We start from the raw sequence: 24496 nt of genomic DNA, 5'->3' as shown, positions 1-24496 counted from the left end.
TGAACTTTGGAACATTGAACTTTTTGATAAACGTAGATACACCACATTTAACAATTACTGGCTTGCCTGTTAGTTTTTTACACTGCAGTCACTATTTCATTGTAATATGTGTAAAGTTTAATTAAAAACATTCTTGCGTTTGGATTAGAAGTTGTGTGTTCTGCAACTTAGCAAAAAAAAAATCACTCCCCTGACACTCTGCTGGAGCACTGAGGTGAGGGAGTAGGGGTGTGAGGAGCTGCCCTTTTAAAAGTATAATCTTCTTTGACAATGCATTAAATCAGGAACAGATTTCATCTCCTGTGTGACACTATTTTGAAGAAAGGCTGAGTCATAGGATAAATATTTATCCCATGACCCCAATATGTCAAGGACTATGTGATGACTACCCGTGCATCAGCTTCCCCATGTTAAGCAAAGTCATGCACAGGCATTCACCATTAAGGGGTGGTCACCCTAACATCCCAGATATGTGGAGCCCAGATCGGGATCTAAAGCTACCTGTGGACCCACCAGTAGATCCTTAGGATTAGATCATACTTGACTTGAGTGATCACATTCATCACACAGTATCATAACACATACCAACATTGCGAAAGATGATCTATAATGAATGTTATCATTTAACTTCCATTTAATTACAATAAATAGTGCTACATGTTATTGTACCTGGAATCCCAATCTCATGGAAATTTCAAGTTCAAATTCAAGTTTAATTGTCATTCAACCTTTATACAGCTAAACAACATAGCATTCCTCCAGAACCAAGGAGCAAAATACAGTCACACAAAGCACACAGCTCATATAGTCACAAAAATAATATTAGCCCAAATCTTTGAATAGCACGGCATGTAAGTTGATAGTGCATGGGATGTTGTCCAAGAGCCACGTTTCTGCAAGAACAAGCACGCAACAGTTCCTCATCTCGCAGTGGTTCAGCAGACAAAATCAGCCTGTCAGCAGAAAGCAATGCAGCTTGTCTTCCAGAGAGTGAACACTGGAGAGCTGCACTAACAGGAAGAGCCAGTTCCTGGCACAACATGGAGTCTAGTACTCCTACTGGGCATTGAAATCCATGGCAGTCATAGACTATCCTCCTTCCCAGATTTTGCCGCACAGCTTTTGTGGGTAAAATTAAAATGGAAACTTTGCGTTTGAATGATATCAAAACTACTGTATTTCCTTCATATTGTTGGCACATTTCCATTGAGCTTCACAAATAAGTCACAGGAATCAAATGCTGTTGCTCAGAAAAAGCTCCTACCAGGTTGTGAAGAGCTTTGGGGGAGCATGCACTGTATACGTTCAAACTCTTCTTTCTTCTAACTGAAAAATCCTCCAGGAGTAAATGCATGTTATCTGTTGTTCCAACAAACCTGAGATTTGGAGGGTCAATACTCAGTGCAAATTCTTGAGTACTATCATGTACTTGAGTACTTTACTGTTTGTCTCACTCCCATTTTGGGAGGAGGCTATGTGGCATCCACGGGACCACCTGACACAAACACAGTTACTTTCTCCAAGCAGTAAGGCTGATCAACACCTCCACCCACGAACCCACAACTCCACACCCCCAGCCACCACTACTTTATCATTTCGTGTCAGGGTCACCTTATGAACAGACACTCTTGTGTCATCACTTCATGGACATACACCCTATCTATTTATATAAGCTATCTTATGTATCTATATTTATTGTGTGTTTATTATTATTGTGTTTTTTGTGCTGCATCAGACCTTGGCTAACAATTATTTCATTCTCCTTCACACTTGTGCGCTAGAAATGGCATTTTAGATTAGATTATGAGGACACGCAGTCCTCTTTCTATTGTCATTTAGTAATGTATGCATTAAGAAATGATACATTATTCCTCTGGTATGATATCACAAAACACAGGACAGACCAAGACTGAAAAACTAACAAAACCACATAATTATAACATATAGTTACAACAGTGCAACAATACCATAACTTGATGAAGAACAGACCATGGCACAGTAAAAAATTCAAAGTCTCTCGAATGTCCCACACCTCACGCAGATGGGAGAAGGAAGAAAACTCTCCCTGCCATGCCCGACCACAGTCCGACTCTGAGTCGTCCGAAAACTTCGAGCCTCCCCCGATCAGCCCTCCGACACCGAGTACCGAGCACCATCTCTATCCGAATGATTCAACCTCAATCTTGGTCGCCAGCAGCGGGCAAAGCCAGGGATTTTGGGGCCCACCCTGCGGAGATTCCCGATCGCGCAGCAACAACAGCAGTGAACGGACATTTCAGAAATTTCTCCAGATGTTCCTCTGTGCTTTCACATCTGTCCCAATCAAATCAGAATTGTCCATGGCCCCTATTTAATGGATACGATATCATTTTCAACGGAGAGCTGCGCGCACATGGCGCGCTGCTATCTTCTCCTCCCGCCATTGAATCTTGAACCTGGGTAGACTATTCAGTGCAGTACTGAGACCCTGAACATTCAGACAGGTAACATTGTTTAAAAGTGGATTTTACCCATTTTGGTGCACAATTTGGTAGTTATGTATATCTCCAATACCCCGTCAGTGGACGCCAAACAAAATTGCTGATATTTCTCTTAAATAATCACTTTCTTCTCCATTTCCTCCATCAACAAGACCAAAGTTAAAATGTTATTCAAAGATGCCAAAGCATCACCATTGCAAATGTCTTTTAACTGGTCGTGAGCTATCAAGAGTTTGTTTTTGCAGCAGCAGTGCTGTGCAATATATAAAAAGTACTATCAATTACAATAAGAAAAATATACAGCATTTTAAAGTAAATAAGTAGTGTAAAAAGAAAGCAAAAATAGTGAGGTTGTGTTCATGAGTTGGTTCATTGTCTCTTCTGAAATTTGATGATGTAGGGGTAAAAGCTGTTCCTAAACCATTGGGTGTGTGTCTTCAGGCTCTTGTACCTCCTCTCTGATGGTAGTAATAAGAAGAGAACATGCCCTGGGTGATGGGAGCCCTTAATGATGGATGCTGCCTATTTGAAGCTATCCCACAATGCTAAGGAGGCTAGTATCCATGATAGAGATGGCTGAGTTTATAACTTCTATCAGCTTTTTTCCGATTCTGTGCTGTGCTCCCTTCACACCAGACAGTGATGCACCAGTTAGAATGTTATTCCCAGTACGTCTATAGACATTTGTGAAAGTCTTTGGTGACTTACCAAGTCTTCTCAAGATCCAAAAGAAATATAGTCGCTGTCATGTCTTCTTTGAAATTCCATCTTTCTATTGAGCCTAGGTTAGATCTTCAGGGATGTTGACACTAAGGAACTTGAAACTCTTTCCACTGCTGACGCCTCAGTAAGGACTGATATGTTTTCTCTTGATGTCCCCTTCCTGAAGTCAAACATTCAATACTATCATCCCCTCAACGCTAATTAATATGCTTCAAGACACTGGCCTCAATAACTTATGCAATTGGCTCCTCGATTTCCTCACTTGCAGACCCCAGTCAATTCAGATTGGCAACTACATCTTCTCCACAGTCCCCAACAGCGCAGGTGCACCACAAGGCAGTGCACTTAGCTCCCTGTTTTAATTGCTTTACACATACAGGAAGGAAATTGAAAATTTGGCTGAATGGTGTCATGACAACAACCTCTCACTCAATGTCAGCAAGACCAAGAAGCTGATTATTAAATTCAAGAGGAGCAAAGAGGAAATCCAGGAGCCTGTCCTCATTGGGGGAATCAGAGGTGGAAAGGGTCAGCAACTTTAAATTCCTCAGTGTTATCATTTCAGAGGATCTGTCCTGGATAAGCGCAATTAGATTCCATTAGATTATGAGGACAGTCCGTCCTCATTTATTGTCATTTAGAAATGCATGCATTAAGAAATGATACAATATTCCTCCAGAGTGATACCACCAAAAAAAAGGACAATCCAAAGACTAACACTGACAAAACCATATAATTATAACATATAGTTACAGCAGTGCAAAGCAATATCATAATTTGATAAAGAGCAGACCATGGGCACAGTAAAAAAAAATCTCAAAGTTCCGATCGACTCCCGATAGTCCCGATAGCAGGCAGCAAAAGGGAGAAACTCTCTCTGCCGTAAACCTCCAGGGGCCGACAACTGCCGATGCATTGGAAGCACCTGACCACAGCCGACTCTGAGTCTGTCCGAAAACTTCAAGCCTCCCACCAACCCCTCCTATACAACCTCCCGAGCACCATCCTCTGCCGAGCACTTCGACTCTGCCCCAGTCGCTGAGCAACGAGCAGAGCCGAGGACTCGGGGCCTTTGGATCACACAGTAGCAGTGGCAGCGAAGCAGGCATTTCAGAAGTTTCTCCAGATGTTCCTCCATGCTCTCACGTCTGTCTCCATCAAATCAGGATTGCGCACGGCACCCTACTTGACAAACAACAGACATCACCACCGGAGTGGCCGCTGCACGCTGCGTCACGCTGCCATCTTCTCCTCCTCCATTACAAAGAAAGCATGACAGTGCCTCTACTTCCTTAAAAGTTTGCAAAGATTAGGCATGATATCTAAAACTCTGACAAACTTCTACAGGTGTGTGGTGAAGAGTATATAGATGGTGCATCACAGTCTGGTGTAGAAACACCAATGCCCTTGAATTGAAAATCCCACAAAATGTCATGGACATGGCTGAGTCCATCAGAGGTAAAGCCCTTCCCACAATTCAGCACACCTACATGGACCGATGTCACAGCCTCCATCAGCAGGGACCCCCACCACCCAGGCTAGGTTCTCTTCTCGCTGCTGTCATCAGGGAGAAACTACAAGGGTCTTAGGACCACACCACCAGGTTCGGGAAGAGTTATCACCCTTCAAGTATCAGGCTCTTGGACCAGAGGGGATAACTTCACTCACCCAAATACTAAACCGTTCTCACAGGCTATTGTCTCATTTTCAAGGACTATTTATTTCATCTTCTCAATATTTATTGCAGATTTATTTATTTATTTAGTATTTGCACAATTTGTCATCTTTTGCACATTGATTATTTGTCTGCTTTGTTGGGTGTGGTCCTTCATTGATTCTATTACAGCGGTTCTTGGATTTACTGAGAAGGCCTGTAAGAAAATGAATCTCAGGGTTGTAAACGGTGATCTGTATGTACTTAGATAACAAATTTACTTTGAACTTTGAATGAATTCCTTGATCTTACTGATGTTGAGTGCAAGGTTGTTTGCTGTGACACCACTCAACCAGCTGATCATGTATGTTAAAAGTCTACAAATGCTGGAATCCAAAGCAACACACACAAAATGCTGGAGGAACTCAGCAGGTCAGTCAGCATCTATGGAAAAGAATAAACAGTTGACATTTCTGGATGAGACCTTTCTTTAGGACTGAGAAGGAGGCGGGAGGACGCCAGAATAAAAAGGAGGGGCAGGAGGGGAAGGAGAATATCTAGAAGATAGGTGAAGCCAGGTGGGTGGGAAAGGTAAAGGGCTGTTGATGAAGGAATCTAATAGGGGAGGAGAGTGGGCCGCAGGAGAAAGGGAAGGAGGAAGAGACCTGGGGGAAGTGACAGGCAGGTGAGAAGAGGTACAAGGCCAGAGTGGGGAATAGAGGAAGAAGGGAGGGGGGGGAGGAATAATTTTTTTACCGGAAGGAGAAATCGATATTCAGGGCATCAGGTTGGAGGTTACCCAGATGGAAAATAACATATTAGTCTGTATATTCTGCAGTGGCAATCAACGTGCATGGGGTGTGAAACTACTTTCTATAGATACAGTACTTCACAATTCCATATCCTGAGGATGCATTTAAAATTGATTTGAATTTGTCTCAACATCTAGGTACAAATCTGCAACCAATAGAGCGAGCAAATTCTTTTCCTAGTACTTTAGTGCCCTCAGCTGGTAAGATTGGGTTAGAATTCAACGTAATTGTGTCAGGGCACTGAGAATCCAACAGACTGGTTTAAATCTATTTAGCTTGACGCTGGAGCAGTCAGGCCATAAAAGCAGTTTGCCGTGTTTTAAAGCAATGCCCTATTTTCCGCGGAACTCCACACATTGGGAAATTGTACTTCTGGGTGGAATTCACTCCATTGTGAAATGTATCCAGTTAAGGCAAGTGAGGGGACAGGGGAATGTCGATCTCTCCTTCCCTTTTTCCTATGGTCCACTCTCCTCTCCTGTCAGATTCTTTCTTCTTCAGCCCTTGACCTTTCCCACCCACCTGGCTTCATCTATCACCTTCCATCTAACCTTTTTCCACTCCCCCCCACCCCACATTTTTATTCTGGCTTCTTTCCCTTTTCTTCTCAGTCTTGGAGAAGGGTCTCAGCCTAAAACGTCAATTGTTTACACTTTTACGTAGATGCTGCCTGACCGGCTGAGTTCCAGCAACATTTTGTGCATGTTGTGATGGGGTAAGAGAGATTATTTTCAAGAGAAATTTCAACAATCCTGTTTTGATTATCCCTCATGGGGAATTGGAGCTGTACATATCTTCCAGGGAACGACCAAAAATGGGTGAAATCCAACTTTTAGGCAATTTTCCTTTCAAAATGTTCTAAAGCAATTTAATTCTAAGATTCATGATTGATTGTCCATCATACCAGATGATGACAGTTAGATGTCTACAGTTCTGTTGTGGGTTTGCAGGTGAATGCTGAGTCCAAGCCATGAGCGACATAGACGTCCACAATAAGGACAAGAAAACTTTGCTGGATCTGGAAGTGGAGCCACTGCTATGGCTTTGTTTCTTTGTCAGTCAGCAATTGGTACTGCTTGGCATCTCTCCTCCAGGTTGTTGTGAGCAGCCCTAACCAAGGCTCACCAGTTACTCCAGTCTTGTGCCCTCTGTTCCAGCCATTTTGATACAAGCTCAGCGTGTGCAATGTTAGCTTTCATTCAGTCCTTGAACCTTCCCTTGATTTCTCTTGCCCATCAAAAACTCACCTATTCGGGAATGCCTCGTGGTTATGACATACCCTGTCCACCAAAGCTGTGCTTCTACTTCAACAGTTGTGGACCCTGCCCTGCCGAGGCCCTCTAGGTTTGTAACTCGGTCCTGCAAATGGATGCCAAGGATCAATTGCAGACTACCCATCAGCACTTTGAAGTGCCTTCTATATACATTACTTCCCAGGTTTCACATCCTTACAGGAGACAACTGAGGATACAGCCATGCAATAGCATTGCTGTAAGTAGCAAATATGAAAGCCTCCTTATGCAAACCTAGCTCTGACAAATTGATATGACTATTCAGAATCAGACTCATATTTACTATGTGTCATATGACATGAAATTTGTTGTTTTGCAGCTGTAGTATAAAAATATAAAAATCTATAAATTAGAAAAATAAATGACCAGTGTAAAAAAGAGAATAGTGAGGTAGTTTTCAAGTGGTCACAGACCATTCAGAAATCTGATAATCTGATGGCGGTGGAGAGGAAGTTTTTCTGGAATTGTTGAGATTGTGTCTTCAGTCTCCTTCTTGAGAGTAGTATCAAGAAGAGGATGTGTCCTAGATGGTAAAGTTCCTTGTTATGCTTGCTCTTAATAAAGACAAATTTAGCATAGGTAAACGCTAGAACATTTTTATTTCAGAATCAGAATCAGAATTGTAATCAGGTTTATTATCACCGGCATGTGACGAGAAATTTGTTAATTTAGCAGTAGCAGTTCAATGCAATACATAACCTAGCAGAGTGAAAAAAATAATAAATACCGTAAAATAAAACATAATAATAATAAATAAACAAGTAAATCAATTATGCATATTGAACAGATTTTAAAAACGTGCAAAAACAGAAATACTGTATATTAAAAAAAAGTGAGGTAGTGTCCAAAGCTTCAATGTCCATTTAGGAATCCGGTGGCAGAGGGGAAGAAGCTGTTCCTGAATCACTCCAGGAACGACTCCAGGTTAACACTGAATGTGCAAGACCAGCTCCCCATCAAGGCTTCCAGTTCCGGGTGAACTGCCTGCATTTCGCACTGGGAGCTGAAGTTCTTTATTATGCACACATATTAATACATCTTCCCCCTTTAAAGAAAAACAAACACAATACTATGTCCTCATAAACCTGCAAGGAACAATAATCATTTCCAACAAACATATCTACATTCTGTAGCCAGTCCTTTTTTCACTTAGCAACATTCAATCACTCTCTGAGGAGTTTCAATGATCCTTTTTGGCTTGCTATTTGTTTCCACGACCCGCTGGTGGCGTACTGGCATCAGTGTCGGACTTTGGGATGAAAGATCCCGAGTTTGAATCCTGCTGGCTCCCCTGCACACTTTCCATCCGTGCTAGGTTACGAGCTGGTGATCTCTTTGGAAAGTCACCCGGCAGAAGGCAATGACAAACCACTGCTGTAACTTGCCTCGTACGCGGTTCCGCACTATGTCAGAGAGGCATGGTGGGAAATTGTCTGCTTACCGGAGAAACTCCGGATGCGACGTACCTTTCCTTTTATTTGTTTCCACAGGTGTATTGCTTGCATTTAGTGTGTTAATATTTGTATCTTTCTGAGAACTCTGATCAACATGTTCATTTTTTATATCTGCTGGCCCCTTTGGTGTACTGACAGATGACATATCACCACTTTGTGTTGGAGGTTGTAGTCATAGATCCAGATGGTTCCTTCTCAGGGGCGATCCTCACTCTGCCTGGATTTGATAGGAAGGTGGAACAACATCCTCTCACACGTATCCTTGCATGCCAGAATCATGATCTTGGATTCACACTTGATCTCCAGGCTTCAGGACCGGTGGGCTTTTCACAGGCTTGTCGTGACACTGTTTCTGTTTTTCTTTCCCTTTTACTTTAGCCAATTTAACCTTGTGTGTTGTTACATACCTCAAGGAGACCTTGTGACTTTCTTGTGAGAATGATGTAATGGTCTTTTGGAGGTCACCTGATGTAATTTTCCCACCGATGTGGGGTCACTTGATGACATGTTCACCACGGGTGACACAGTTAGTTTTCCAGCTAGAACGTTAGTCAGTGTCTCCATTCCGTTGCGTATTTGTTTTATGATGCAGTTTCATTTTTAAAACGGAGTGTTATGTTCTATTGTAAGGTACAATAGTGCTGGACTGGCAGTTTACCCATTTCTGCCAGATTTGTCGATGTACTTTTTCAGTAGTATTGGAGACTGAAGACTTTATCGAAGTACAGGACCTGAAGGATTAAGAGAAGTTGGTAATGTTCGGCAGTTTAATAAAGGATCGACCTTATTGAGTCTTCGTTGAAGAAGTAGCAATATGCATTGAAGATAACTCCTGCCAAAACAGCAAGGTAGTTCATGCAGGATTTGCTCGCCAGAGGAAAGGTCAGTTCTTTTAAGCCGTTTATTTCCTTCATCGTGAATCCTTTGGACAGAACCAGCAGGAAAGTCACGCCTATGAAGAAATCCTTCTCCACAGAAGTCTCTCCCAATTGAATGTATAAATCTGTTGGACTTTTGAATTTACCATTTTAAGAACTGTACTTGACTTTACAACTTTAAGAATTGTTTTTGCATTTATTGCTTTAAGAACCAGTACTGAGTGGCGATTTGTCGAATGGCCGCTTAGCAGTTAATTTCCGGTTAAGGTTGTCATTGTTTTTTTTTTATTGTTTATCTGTGTTTAATAAATGTTTGGTTGTTTTTATATAACTTGTCTCGATTGATATTCATTGTGACCGGTTACGTAACAGTGTTCCTTCAGGTGTCAACGGGTTTTCATGTACTGGAAGGTTAGTGCTTACAAGTTGACCCATCAGAAGTAGTGGCACACTTCTGTAAATCATCAAACTTTTGTGCAAATCTTCTTGTCCACTTTGCACTTTCTTTGTGAGACCCTTCACTACCTTGACCAAACTTTCTGCTAGGCCATTAGATTCTGCATGATGTGGGCTTGAAGTTATATGTTGAAACCCTCAATCATTGGCAAAGGACTCAAATTAACAGTTCGAGAATTGTTGACCATTGTCTAATACCACTCCACATGGAACTCCATGTCCCGCAAACACAGCTTTCGGGACGGTGATGACCACTTTGCTGGATGTTGAGTGCAGTGTTGCAACATCTGGGTAGTTGGAAAAGTAGTCTGTTACAACAATGTGACTCTTTCCATTACAAACAAACAAATCCACTCCAACTTTGAAGTATGGCTTGTCTGGTACAGGGTGTGGTGTAAGCGGTTCTGCTTGCTGCTTTGGTCTGTAGGTAAGACAATCTCACATGAGACAATAGTCTGAATGATGTCTTGGTTCATTCTTGACCAATATGTCAGTTCCCAAGCTCTACATTTACATTTTTCCTCACCATGATGCCCTTTGTGTATCTTCTGGAGCATTTCCTTGCACAGTGACACTGGAATCACAAACCTGTTCCCTTTGAACACTGTATCTTCCACTACTAACAGTCCAGCTCTGCCTGCACGCTGATTCTGGATACACATTGGACTGTCATTATCAGCTGCTGGCCATCCTTTTTGTATTGTCTCTTTGAGTACTTTCATTGTTTCATCCATCCCTGCTGCTGTCCCAATCTCTGGTCAATCAGGAGATACCGGAATGAAGGTGACAATTATATCAACATAGGCCTGTATACAAGCATTAATCTTTTGGTCACTTTTTTCTTTCTTGTTGACTGCTCAAGATAGTGCATCAGCAATAAATGTAGATTTTCCCAGTGCGTAGTGGTTTGGATGTAATTGAGACCAATAGTTTATGGTCTGTCTCCACTTCAAGAGTAGATCCATAGATATACTGACGCTGATATATACTGATTTCACATGCATATGTGCTGGTGAGAGGCTGTTTCTCTTTTTGTGCATAGTTGGTTTCCACACTTGTTAATGCCATTGATGCATAGGTCATAGGTTGCCATGTGTCATCATACTGCTTCAGTAGTAATGCTCCAAAGCCGTACTGGGATGCATCAGCAAATATCCTAGTACACTTTTCCAGATATTAACCTTCAGCATGGTCTGTTCAGTCAGGACACTTTTCAGCATCAGGAAACTCACTTCTTGCTCATGAGACCAAATCCACTCATTTTGCTGCCCAAGGATGTCCTAAGTGGTGCTGACACTGTAAACAGTCAAGGGATGAACTTAGCCAGGAAATTTACCATCCCCAAGAAACCTCCTCTTTTTTTTTTTTTGGAGCCTCTCTATGTTTTTAGTGCCTGATGTCCTTCCCAGGCCAGGCTTCACTCTCTCTTCCAATATGACATCTCCTGCAAAAGTCCATTTCTTAACACCAAACTCACATTTCTCTTTATTTAATTTCAAATTGACATTCCATGTCATGTCAGGCATCTATCTCAATCATGCATCAAGTCCTGATAAGGGTCTCGGCCCAAAACATTGACTGTTTACTCTTCTCCAAATATGCTGCCTGGTCTGATGAGTTCTTCTAACAGTCTGTGTGCATGGCTTGGACTTACAGCATCTGCAGATTTCCTCATGCTTGAGTTCACAAGCATGCTTTATTCAGATCACTTCTAGGACAAATGGTCAAAGTCCCTCCAGATTGTTCGAAATGTATGTTGCATGGGGAGTTTTTCATCCAGTGCACACCCATTGGGGAAATTACATCAGGATGCAATGGTGTCTTATGCCCTAATGTGATGGGCAACATTCCAGTGTGACTCAAAATGCTTTTTATTGCATTTTTGCCTCGGAAAGTTTTCTGACATTACAGTGAAAAAGTTAAGAGTCTGAAGTTCTAGGCTAATCTGTTTTATAAGAATAGGAACTCATTGTCATGAAATCTTCATTTTGCTACTGAGTCCAACAATACACTCAGTGGCCACTTTATTAGGTACACCTGCTTGTTAATGCAAATACTTGAACTGTGAACATTCCTAGACCTTGTGGTATGATGTATATATTCTATGTTTTTTTTTCTCTTTTTTCCACTTGCATGGTTTGTTCTTTTGTTTTTGCATGTTGAGTGTTTTATGATTTCTTTGAACAGGTTCCATAGTGTTTCTTTGTTTTGTGGCCATCTGTGAAAAGACAAATCTCAGAGTTGTATACTGCATACATACTTCGATAATAATTTCACTTTGATCTTTGATATCTAATCAACCAATCATATGGCAGTAACACAATGCATAAAAGCATGCAGACATGGGCAAGTTGTTGTTTAGACCAAACATCAGAATGGGGAAGAAATGTGATCTAAGTGATTGTTGGTGCCAGATGGAGTGGATTGAGCATCTCATGAACCGCTGATCCCCTGGGATTTTCACCCAACAGTCTCTAGAGTTTACAGAGAACGCTGCCAAAAAAAATCATCCAATGAGCATCAATGTTATAAGGAAGCAGATTCGTGAATTCAGTAAGCAAATCTGCAAACACTGCAGGCCCATCATTAACCAACACTAGTGGAAACAACTTTCGGAACAATTTTTCATCAGCAAGTAAGTTAACTTTCCACTTTACAGGCAATCCTGTGGATGAAAACATCTTGTTAATGAGAGAGATCAGAGGAGAATGCCCAAACTGGTTCAAGCTGGCTGGAAGGTTCCAGTAATAGATATCGCCAAGCATTGCAATAGTGGTGTACAGAAGAGCGCCCCTGAACACACAACTTGTTGAATTTTGAAGTGAATGGACTACAGCTGCAGAAGAACCATGGATATCCACTCAGTGTCCTCTTTACTAGTTAGAGGCCATACCTAATAAGGTGGTCACTGATTGTATATAACTTGCTGTGTTCCTTTCAAAAGCAAAGCAGTTGGTATTTCTAATAAAAACAGAGAAAGCTGGAAATAGCCAGCAGGTCAGGCAACATCTGTGAGGAGAGAAACAGAGTTAAGAGATCATTGACTTGAAATGGTTAGTCTGTTTCTTTCATCATAGATGCAGACTGACTGGCTGAGTGTTTCCAGCATTTTTAGATTTTGTTCCAGACTCTCAGCTTTGCTTTTCCACCACGGGTACATCTTCCTTAGGTTAATTGATGCAGGCCATATAAATGGCTGGACGTTCCAAACTGCTAAACTGTTCAAAGGATCAAAGAGCATTTGACTGCAGATCAAAAGGTCCTTGGTGGGGCGGTACAGAGTGTAGCATTTAGTATTATGCTATTACATTGCAGTGAGTTGGGTTCAGTTCTGCTGCTGCCTGGAAGAAGTTTGCACGTTCTCCTCACCATGTGGGTTTCCTCCAGGTGCTCGGGTTTCCACCCACATACCAAAGATGCATGGGTTAGCAGATCATTTGGTCACATGGGTGCAACTGGGCAGCATGGCCTGATTGGGCCGAGAGGACCCGTTACCGTGCTGTATCTCTAAATTTAAAAAAAAATCAAAAAATTTGGAAAAAATATTTTTGAGTGATGTGTTCAAAAACAGTGATGTAAGTGTTATTTGACTGATCCCGGAAGAATGGAGTCAATTAAACTCTTGTGTGTGACAAAAACATGTTGGATGCAACACTTTTATTTATAAAAATCACACCATTCCTGCAACATTCCTTATCAGACATTATAACACTGAAGGATGTGGTTTTAGAAAGGTCTGTATCATTTGTCTGAGGCAGTCATTCAGGTTTTTGTAGTTAAATCTCCAATTGTTTTTATTTTTTCTCTTATTGAGATACAGCGCAGAACAGGCTTTTCCAGCCTTTCGAGCCACAAAACACAGCAACCCCCAATTTGACCCTAACAGGGCAATTGGACTGTGGCAGGAAACCTATATGGTCACAAGGAGAATGCAATTGCCCAGTGGCAGGAATTGCACCTGGGTCATCTGTACTGTAAAACCACGTGCTAACCATTACACTACTGCGCTACCCCATTGTCACCTACAATTCCTCACTTCCGAGCCCAAGAACATATTGAAGTGGCAGGCTCCAGATCCAACAGCAAGTAAGGTCCCGAGGCTGGACCATTTAAACCAGGTTGAAAAGGTCAGGATGTCAGGGGTGGTTCAGATTGTTGATCTGCAAGGATTATTCATCTCGGCACTAAATTGAGGCTGTGGCCAAAGAAACTATTGGAATCCAAGATCATGGCTGTGGCCTCACTTCACTAAATTTTAGTTCTCAATGCTAATTGCTATCTATTATTGTTTGAACAGATTGTTTTCTTTCTGCGTATTGGATGTTCGATGGTCTTCCTTTTCTCAATGGACTGTATTGGGTTTCTTAGTTTTGTGTCTGCCTTTAAGGAGACAAATCTCGAGGTTGTATAATGTATACATACTTTGATAATAAATGTACTTTGAACTTTTGAACCCTGAATCACACTTTCACCCTTGTCCCTGTAGTAAAACGTCTCTTATCAAGTCACGGATCACAACCTACTTGAAGTGATCAAGTTAATCTGACCCTCTTTTCCTTACTTGATCAGTATTATTTCCCCCCGGCATTTCTCCATTGGTGTCCAACAAGTACTTGCCTGCTTCCATTCTTTTGCAGTCACCTCTAGAAAGTCATTTGCAAGGGCTCGTTTTAGCTGCCACTATCTCTAAGATCCCTGATATAAATCTCTAATATGGATGGCAGAGCGAAGATACGTCTCTACCAAAGGAGATGTAAGGCACTCCTTCACACCTCTAGCCTGCAGGTCACCCTTGGGAAGGAGTAGCACCTGCTTAGCCCCCCAATCAGGGTCACGTGAAGCCATGGGAGCAGGTGGGTGATGGTCACCTGAGCAACTGGTGCATATCACAAGTCCTGGTTATGCGACCACTGATGCCAGGCAGACAATCTCTGAAGAGTATTGATATTGGCTAGGGTCACCCGTCTTGTAAAGGACACTGCTCAGAAGAAGGCAATGGCAAACCACTTCTGTAGAAAAAATAAGCCAAGACTAATCATGGTCATGGAAAGACAGTGATCACCCATGTCATAGGACACGGCTAATAAACAAATATTTCACATCAGCATGCTGCCCTGTCAGTGATAGATCCACAAACTCAGACCTTCTCTGTCCCTGTCCCCCTTCTCTCTTTATCCAGTCCTTATTCTGGCTGCCCTGTTATGTCTTCTCTTCTCCTCACCTGTCCACCATCCTTCCCTTACTCCCATGGTCCAATCTCTTCTCCTATCCCACCATCCTTCCCTTACTCCCATGGTCCAAACTCTTCCCCTATCAGATTCCTTTGACTTTGGCCCTTTATGTTTTCCACCTCACACATCCCAGCTTCTCACCTCATCCCCCACCTACCTTCCCCCTCACATGCTTTCACCTATCACCTGCCATCTTGTACTCTCCTCCCTCCCCCCCATTTTTCTATCCCGCCTTCCCTCCCCCACCCCCACTTCCTTTCCAAACTCAATATATAAGTTTGCTGATGACAAAACATTTGTAGGCCATTATCTCGGGTAATAATGAGTTTGAGTACAGAGAGGAAATTAAGAACCTGGTGGCATGGTGCGAAGACAATAACCTATCCCTCAACATCAGCAAGACGAAGGAATTGGTTGTTGACTTCAGAAGGAGTAGCGGACCGCACGACCCAACTTACATTGGTGGTGCGCAAGTGGAACAGGTCAAAAACTTTAAGTACCTCAGGGTCAATATCATAAATGAACCTACTTGGTCCAACTAAGCAGAGTCCACTGCCAAGAAGGCCCAACAGCACCTTTACTTCCTGAGAAAGCTAAAGAAATTTGGCCTGTCCCCTAAAACCTTCACTCATTTTTATAGAGGCACCGTAGAAAGCATTCTTCTGGAGTGCATCACAACCTGGTATGGAAGTTGTCCTGTCCAAGACCGAAGGAAGCTGCAGAAGATTGTGAACACGGTGCAGCACATCACACAAGCCAATCTTCCGTCCGTGGACTCACTTTACACCGCATGCTGTTTGAGCAGTGCTGCCAGGATAATTAAGGACACGACCCACCCAGCCAACACACTTTTCATCCCTATTCCCTCCGGGAGAAGGCTCAGGAGCCTGAAGACTCGTACGGCCAAATTTGGGAACAGCTTCTTTCCAACTGTGATAAGACTGCTGAACAGATCCTGACCTGGATCTGGGCCGAACCCTCCAAATATCCGGACCTGCCTCTCAGTTTTTTTGCACTACCTTACTTTCCATTCTTCTATTTTCTATTTATGATTTATAATTTAAATTTTTAGTATGTACTAATTTTTACTATTTTTAATATTTATTATTTGTAATCTAGGGAGTGGGAAGCGCAGAATCAAACATCACTGTGATGATTGTATGTTCTAGTACCAATTGTTTGGCGACAATTAAGTATAAAGTATAATGAAAAGGCTTGGCCCAAAGTGGGAAGTCACCAGAACAAAAAGGTGGGGGAGCGGAAGGAGGACGAGGTAGAAGGTGATAGGTGAAGCCAGGTGAGCACCCCCCGCCTTCCTTCCCATTCCTGATGAAGGGTTTCGACTGTTCATTCAACTTCATTGATGCTGCCTTACCTGCTGAGTTCCTCCAGCATTTTGAGTATTGACAACAGTTAAGCTGCACCACCACATTTAAAATACATTACAGTCTGAATATTATCAAAGACAGCATAAATTGTACAGAATATTTGTACACAGTGTTGAAAACACGAGGATGGGTGAAGAAAGCAGAGTAAATGTAAGGTGATATGTAGTAGATTGAAATGACTACATTAAAATGCTGAGGCGATGGAAGACACAAAAGTCTCATCATTGAGTGCGGTGGCTGTTATTGAGAGGTTAACGAGCCGCATCTCTTGGGATGCCCAGTGAAAAGGGGTTTCATTGTAGGGGCTATCATCCTGGATTGAATTTATTGAATACTGCATAATTGCTCGAAGAATTGATTGAGTGGTTTTGTGTTTAAGCCATGTGAAACTATTGTCCAGGAAAGTGATTAAGATACGTGGCTATGGATGCTGCAGGGATCAAGCGTTGGTGTGATTCAAAGAGATTACCTGTTACTAATGTTTGTGTTCTGAGCAGGGTGGATACCTGCAGGCCAGAAGAATTGTTGATTCGGGTTTTAAGTACCGTTAGAGTACTGTATTAGGGAATGTTATGATCAGGGAATGGCAGTTTGACCAAACAGTGAGCAAATATGTCATTTTAGTTCAGGCTAGCTATGATGTGACGGCAGTGGACCCGCCTGGTACCATTGGGGTACCCAGGGAGACTGGGCCATGGGCCTTCCACACTTTCAGAGAAGACGTGAGTGTAGGTGAAGGTGCTGAATAGGAAGTCATATTTCCCATAGCTGAGGGTGGAGATTTTAAAAAAAGTCACTCTCATTTCTGTAGAGTGAGGAGAAGGAATTGTCCAATGTGACCAGTCTAATAAGGCTTTCAGCTGTTGATTTAACTTCTGAATTCGTTTTGGCTATTACATCATTGGTTGATAAATGCAGAAGTGTACCTGCAGAGAGCCAAAGTTATTGTAGGCTGGGAGTGTTCTCTGGGGTGAAGCCCACAGCCGATGGGGAAGAAGAATATGAGGCTTGGGCTGAGCAGACATCTCAGTTACTGGATGAATAGCCGTGTTCAGATAATATGAAAAAACAGACACTGGTACAGAGCTTAAAGGGGCCGGTGACTGATATAGTGAGGTTCCCCAAGGCAGAAAATCTATTAGCCACATCAACTAATTATCTGCAAGCTCTGGAAGATGCTTTTGGCACTGCGGAATGTGCAGCCGATCTAAGATAAAGTTTAGGCACACATTCCAAGAGGAAGGAGACAAGTTGTCTGGCCACATTTTCAGGTTGGAGAAGCTACTGCACTGTTTGTGCCACAAAGGGGCCATTCTACTGTCTGAGAGAAATCACTTGAGGACGGAGCAGTTGTGAAGAGCGTAACATGACGTAATTAGAAACATAGAAAACCTACAGCACAATACAGGTCCTTCGGCCCATAATGCTGTGCCGAACATGTACTTACTTTAGAAATTACCTCGGGTTACACATAGCCCTCTATTTTTCTAAGCTCCAGGTACCTATCCAGGAGTCTCTTCAAAAACCCTAACCTATCCGCTTCCACCACCATTGCCAGCAGCCCATTCCAAGCGCTGACCACTCTGCGTAAAAAACTTACCCCTGACATCTCTTCTGTACCTGCTCCCAAGCACCTTAAACCTGTGCCCTCTTGTGGCAACCATTTCAGCCCTGGGAAAAAGCCTCTGACTATCCACACCATCAATGCCTCTCGTCATCTTATACACCTCTATCAGGTCACCTCTCATCCTCCGTCGCTCCAAAGAGAAAAGGCCAAGTTCACTCAACCTGTTTTCATAAGGCATGCTCCCTAATCCAGGCAACATCCGTGTAAATCTCTTCTGCAACCTTTCTATGGTTTCCACATCCTTCCTGTGGTGAGGCAACCAGAACTGAGCACAGTACTCCAAGGGGGGTGTGACCAGGGTCTTATATAGCTGCAACATTACCTCTTGGCTCCTAAATTCACTTCCACGATCGATGAAGGCCAATACACCGTATGCCTTCTTAACCACAGAGTCAACCTGCGCAGCTGCTTTGAGTGTCCCATGGACTCGGACCCCAAGATCCCCCTGATCTTCCACACTGCCAAGAGTCTTACCATTAATACTATATTCTGCCATCATATTTGACCTACCAAAATGAACCACTTCACACTTATCTGGGTTGAACTCCATCTGCCACTTCTCAGCCCAGTTTTGCATCCTATCAATGTCCTGCTGTAACCTCTGACAGCTGTCCACACTATCCACAACACCCCCAACCTTTGTGTCATCACCAAACTTACTAACCCATCCCTCCACTTCCTCATCCAGGTCACTTATAAAATTCACGAAGAGTAAGGGCCCCAGAACAGATCCCTGAGGCACACCACTGGTCACCAACCTCCATGCAGAATATGCCCCATCTACAACCACTCTTTGCCTTCTGTGGGCCGCCCGTTCTGGATCCACAAAGCAATGTCCCCTTGGATCCCATGCCTCCTTACTCTCTCAATAAGCCTTGCATGGGGTACCTTATCAAATGCCTTGCTGAAATCCATATACACTACATCTACTGCTCTTCCTTCATCAATGTGTTTAGTCACATCCTCAAAAAATTCAATCAGGCTCGTAAGGCATGACCTGCCCTTGACAAAGCCATGCTGACTATTCCTAATCCTATTATACCTCTCTATATATTCAATATACATTATACCTCTCCATAATTGCTCTACATATTCAAATGACCCCCAAGATGCACCCTCCTCCATCTTTTACCGAGTTACTTAGAGAAGTTCGAGGGAAGGAAAGCACGGTGGACGAGCGGGATACCTCTATCAGCAGGGTACAGTCTTCAGTCGTAGCCTCTGTTGCTACAGCAACCCCTGATATCACACCAGCGGGGGTGTTGCAGGATGTCATGAAAGATATGAGGGCTGAGGTATTTCAGATGATATCTGTTGGTGCTGCCACCAAGCATGATAAGGCCAATAGGAAGCTGGATCCACTGGTGAGACATATCAGGGCAAAATCTGCTACTGAGCAGCGTCTCTTGACCAGGGAAGCGATTGGTGTTTTCTGTTACAACTGGGAGTATGAGAAGAGAGAACGTTTTGAGAACCTTTTCCATTTACTGTGTTCAGAACTGCTTTTGAGAAGGTGCAAGTTCCTCCTAAGCAAGATGACGAGCAGAAACGAAGAATTGTGTAGTACACCCAATCTAAACCTGTCATGTTACATTGGGAAGGAGTAGCTAAAGTGACAGGAGCCCCTGAATTTGCTGGAATGTCCAAGGATTGCAAAAGGAGATTCACTGAGAAGTTGGGATGTGAAGGTGTGTTTTCGACTGGTGAGTCTGATGTTGGTTACTCCAGGAGCACTTGCCACATTATTGGAGTGAATCAGGACACCCCTTTCCGAGAGAGATCTCACTGGTTAGCAGCACCAGAGAATGAAGATGTTTGGCAACACCAACTTAAACTGATGCAAGGATGCTCTACTTTTAGCATGTTTGGGTTTGAGCTAAAGATAAGGGGCTTTATTGCTCAACTTAGGAATGTTGTGTCAGCCAATCAGGATGGTGGAATCGGGAGAAGGCTCTGGAGAGCACTGAGCAGAGAGGTTTTTGTGAGGCAAACTGGTGTGGGTCGAGGTTTTTTCAGTGGGAGCTGGGAGAAGACAGGATGGAAGATGGCTGAAGATGCCATCCCTGTTGCACAAGGTGCTTTGTGCAGATGAATGGCTCCAAGCAGGAAGGACCAATACTCCCATGGGGGAGCCCATTTGTTCTTGATTTTGAGTGACATTCGGAAGGTGATATGTACTGAGGGGATTTAAGCCTACACAGAATAGCTGTGGGGATAGTATATCACCCTGGTATATTCCATATCTGATGGCCACTTGTGCTCTTGGCTTTGAGTTAACTTCTAGCATTCTCCTCCAATGGTCCATTGAGTTCTTGATGAAGGCCCTTAGTGTCTTGTTGACCTTGTATAGAGACAGGTATTCCAGGATCCATGCGTGGGGCATTTCTGGTAGTCAATCCAGACTGTGCTTAGGTTGGTTTGCCTGGTTTTGGAGTCTTGCATGACTGCTTTGTGTACCCATAGTTGGTGCTCAAAGCCTTTGGTTCCTTTAAAAATTACCCTCTGAGCAGGGCTCAGGAATTTACATACATGTTCCTTCAGCTTGGTGGCTACGATGCCTGATAGGAGCTTCCATGTTATTGACAGGCAGGTTATAGGCCAATAGTTTGATGGTGTTGCTTCTTTGTGAGAATCCTTCGTTATGACTACTGTCCATCATTGAGTTAGCCAGTCAGGGTGGGAGTCTGCTTCACTTGCTTCAAGCAATATATATATAGCCAAGCACACTCATTTCTCAATTGTTCAGAACTTTTGGACTATTTTAGTGGTGTTTAGTATTGGGGCTTTCTGAAGATTTACATAAATATTGCTGTGTAGCTATCTGTAATAATGGATCAGTCATAACATAATTTGCAGGACTCTGACTCTAAAACTGGATCAGGCTTGTATTCATAGTAAGGTATGAGGTCTTTTATGAGTTTGTATTTTAATGCAAGGTTTTGGTGAATAATGTTCTCCACTTGATTGTGCCTGTGTAAGTAATCAGATTGAGTTAAATTTCTGCAGGATTCTGTAATGTGCTGGATTGTTTCTAGTTTCTCTTGTCATTTTCTATATTTATCATCTTGAATCTGTTGGGTTTTTTTTGTATTTTTGATAATTTTTTTGTGTTAACCACCTGATCCTGTTTTGCCACAAGGAACCTTCTGTTTCTTTAAAGAGGTCTGCAACTTTGAACCAGGTGTTCAATGCTTTCTTGTTGACATCTAGTCTGTTCAGATTATGGGGATGTCTTCCATGGAGGGTCATGCTCTTCCATAACTTTTTCTTCAATAATGTTAATTTCTTCATTTTTCTGGATTGTGCTTCCATTTATGTTTTGTCGTGTTAACATTCCAAACGTTAAAAGGCCTGAACAGATGAGATAAAGCAAAGTTAGGTTCTTGATTAGCCCGGGCATCAAAGGGAATAGGGAGAAGGCAGGGGAGTGGGGATGACCGGAAGAATTGGATTAGACCAGGATTAAATGGCAGAGCAGACTTGATGGGCCAAATGGGTTACTTCTGCTCCAATATCTTATGGTCTTATCAGAATAGTATATGCTTGCATGGAATGCTGAATCCTGTTTTCATTGGTGAAAATATATCTGTAGAAGTTTTATCTGACTGTTGTGTCTGTTATATATCTTCCTCCTTCTGTCCTAGGTGGTGTTAACCTAAGTGTGTTCAAGTGTGCATTGCTCTTTCTAAAATTTGTCATCTAATTTCTTATTTTTCTTTGTAAATTTTCCAGATCAGTTTCAGACCAAGATATTATGCCAAATGAGAAAGTTAATATGGGTATACCAGAAGTGTTAATTGTCTTTATTATATTAAAGGAAACTTTGTCACATGGTATGAGCAGAATTATCTGCAGCTTAATGTGAAAAAGACTAAGGAGCTGGTGGTAGACCTGAGGAGAGCTAAGGTACTGGTGACCCCTGTTTCCATCCAGGGGGTCAGTATGGACATGGTGGAGGACTACAAATACCTGGAGATACGAATTGACAATAAACTGGACTGGTCAAAGAACATTGAGGCTGTCTACAAGAAGGGTCAGAGCCGTCTCTATTTCCTGAGGAGACTGAGGTCCTTTAACATCTACCGGACGATGCTGAGGATGTTCTACGAGTCTGTGGTGGCCAGTGCTATCATGTTTGTTGTTGTGTGCTGGGGCAGCAGGCTGAGGGTAGCAGACACCGAGAGAATCAACAAACTCATTCGTAAGGCCAGTGATGTTGTGGGGATGGAACTGGACTCTCTGACAGTGGTGTCTGAAAAGAGGATGCTGTCCAAGTCACATGCCATCTTGGACAATGTCTCCCATCCACTACATAATGTACTGGGTGGGCACAGGAGTACATTCAGCCAGAGACTCATTCCACCGAGATGCAACACATCAAAGGCTATAGGGAGAAGGCCAGGAATGGGCTTGAGGAATGGAAGAAAGGATCTGCCATGATTGAATGGCGGAGCAGACTTGATGGGCCAAATGGCCTCATTCTGTTCCTATGTCTTATGGTCTTATGAAGGAATGTAGAATTGTCCATGATATAATTTGTGTGTCTTGATATAATTTGTTGTGTTGTTTCTGATTTGATACCCAATTTTCATTTTTGTATTTGCACATTTTGTTGTGTTTGTCTACCGTTTGGGTCAGACTTTCATTGATTCTATTTTGTTTCTTATATTTACTGAACTGTTTAAGGCATCTGTTAGTCTTGTGAGACCATGGATCTGCGCCTGGAAAGTCTTCACTCTCCAGGGCGCAGGCCTAGGCAAGGTTGTATGGAAGACCAGCAGTTGCCCATGCTGCAAGTCTCCCCTCTCCACGCCACCAATGTTGTCCAAGGGAAGGGCATTAGGACCCATACAGCTTGGCACCGGTGTTGTTGCAGAGCAATGTGTGGTTAAGTGCCTTGCTCAAGGACACAACATGTTCCCTCAGCTGGGGCTCGAACTCACGACCTTCAGGTCGCTAGTCCAATGCCTTAACCGCTTGGCCATGTGCCCACATTTACTGAACTATAAATATATTTACTTATAGTTACATCTCAGGGTTGTATATAGGGACCTACATGTACCTTGATGATACATGGAACTTTACACTTTGATCTTAGAAGAACAGCAGAACAGTCAGCTGTAACGCAAATGTTGACTGGCCATTTCCTTCCATAGATGCTGTCTGACCCACTGATTCAATCCATCTCCTTTCTGTGTTGCTCCAGATACACTGAGATGCTTGAATCCACTGATGCTGCCTGACCAGTTTCTTTATATTTTTGTTTGTGTTTTCAGCCCGAAATGTCAACTGTCAGAATCAGAATCAGAATCAGAATCAGGTTTAATATCACCGGCACAGAAACATAGAAAACCTATAACACAATACAGGCCCTTCGGCCCACAATGGTGTGCCAAACATGTACTTACTTTAGAAATTACCTCAGGTCCCTCTTCCCTCCGGGAGAAGGCTCAGGAGCTTGAAGATTCGTACGGCCAGATTTGGGAACAGCTTCTTTCCAACTGTGATAAGACTGCTGAACGGATCCTGACCCGGATCTGGGCCGTACCCTCCAAATATCCGGACCTGCCTCTCAGTTTTTTGCACTACTTTACTTTCCATTTTTCTGTTTTCTATTTATGATTTATAATTTATATTTTTAATATTTACTATCGATTTGTAATCCAGCGAGCGGGAAGCGCAGAATCAAATATCGCTGTGATGATTGTACGTTCTAGTATTAATTATTTGGCGACAATAAAGTATAAAGTAAAGTAAAAGTAAAGCCCTCTATTTTTCTAAGCTCCAGGTACCTATCCAGGAGTCCCTATTGTATCTGCCTCCACTACCGTCACCAGCAGCCCATTACACGCACTCACCACTCTGTGTAAAAAACATCTCCCCTGTACCTACTTCCAAGCAGCTTAAAACTGTGTCCTCTTGTGTTAGCCATTTCAGTACTGGGAAAAAGCCTCTGAGTATCGACACGAACAATGCTTCTCATCATCTTATACACCTCTATCAGGTCACCTCTCATCCTACGTCGCTGCAAGGAGAAAAGGCCAAGTTCACTTCTCATAAGGCATGCTCCCCAATCCAGGCAACATCCTTGTAAATCTCCTCTGCACCCTTTCTATAGTTTCCACATCCTTCCTATAGTGAGGTGACCAGAACTGAGAACAGTACTCCAAGTGAGGTCTGACCATGGGCCTATAAAGCCGTAACATTACCTCTCAGCTCTTGAGCTCAATCCCACAGTTGATGAAGGCCAATACACTATATGCCTTCTTAACCACACAGTCAACCTGCATAGCAGTTTTGAGTGTCCCATGGACTTGGATCCCAAGATCCCTCTGATCCTCTACACTGCCAAAAGTCTTACCATTAATACAATATTCTGCCATCATATTTGACCTACCAAAATGAACCACCTCACACCTACCTGGGTTGAACTCCATCTGCCACTTCTCAGCCCAGTTTTGCATCCCATCGATGTCCCACTGTAACTTCTGACAGCACTCC

This window comes from Mobula birostris, chromosome 1 (genome assembly GCF_030028105.1).
Source record: "Mobula birostris isolate sMobBir1 chromosome 1, sMobBir1.hap1, whole genome shotgun sequence".
Classification (NCBI taxonomy): domain Eukaryota; kingdom Metazoa; phylum Chordata; class Chondrichthyes; order Myliobatiformes; family Myliobatidae; genus Mobula; species Mobula birostris.
Note: the sequence above shows the minus strand (reverse complement) of the source record.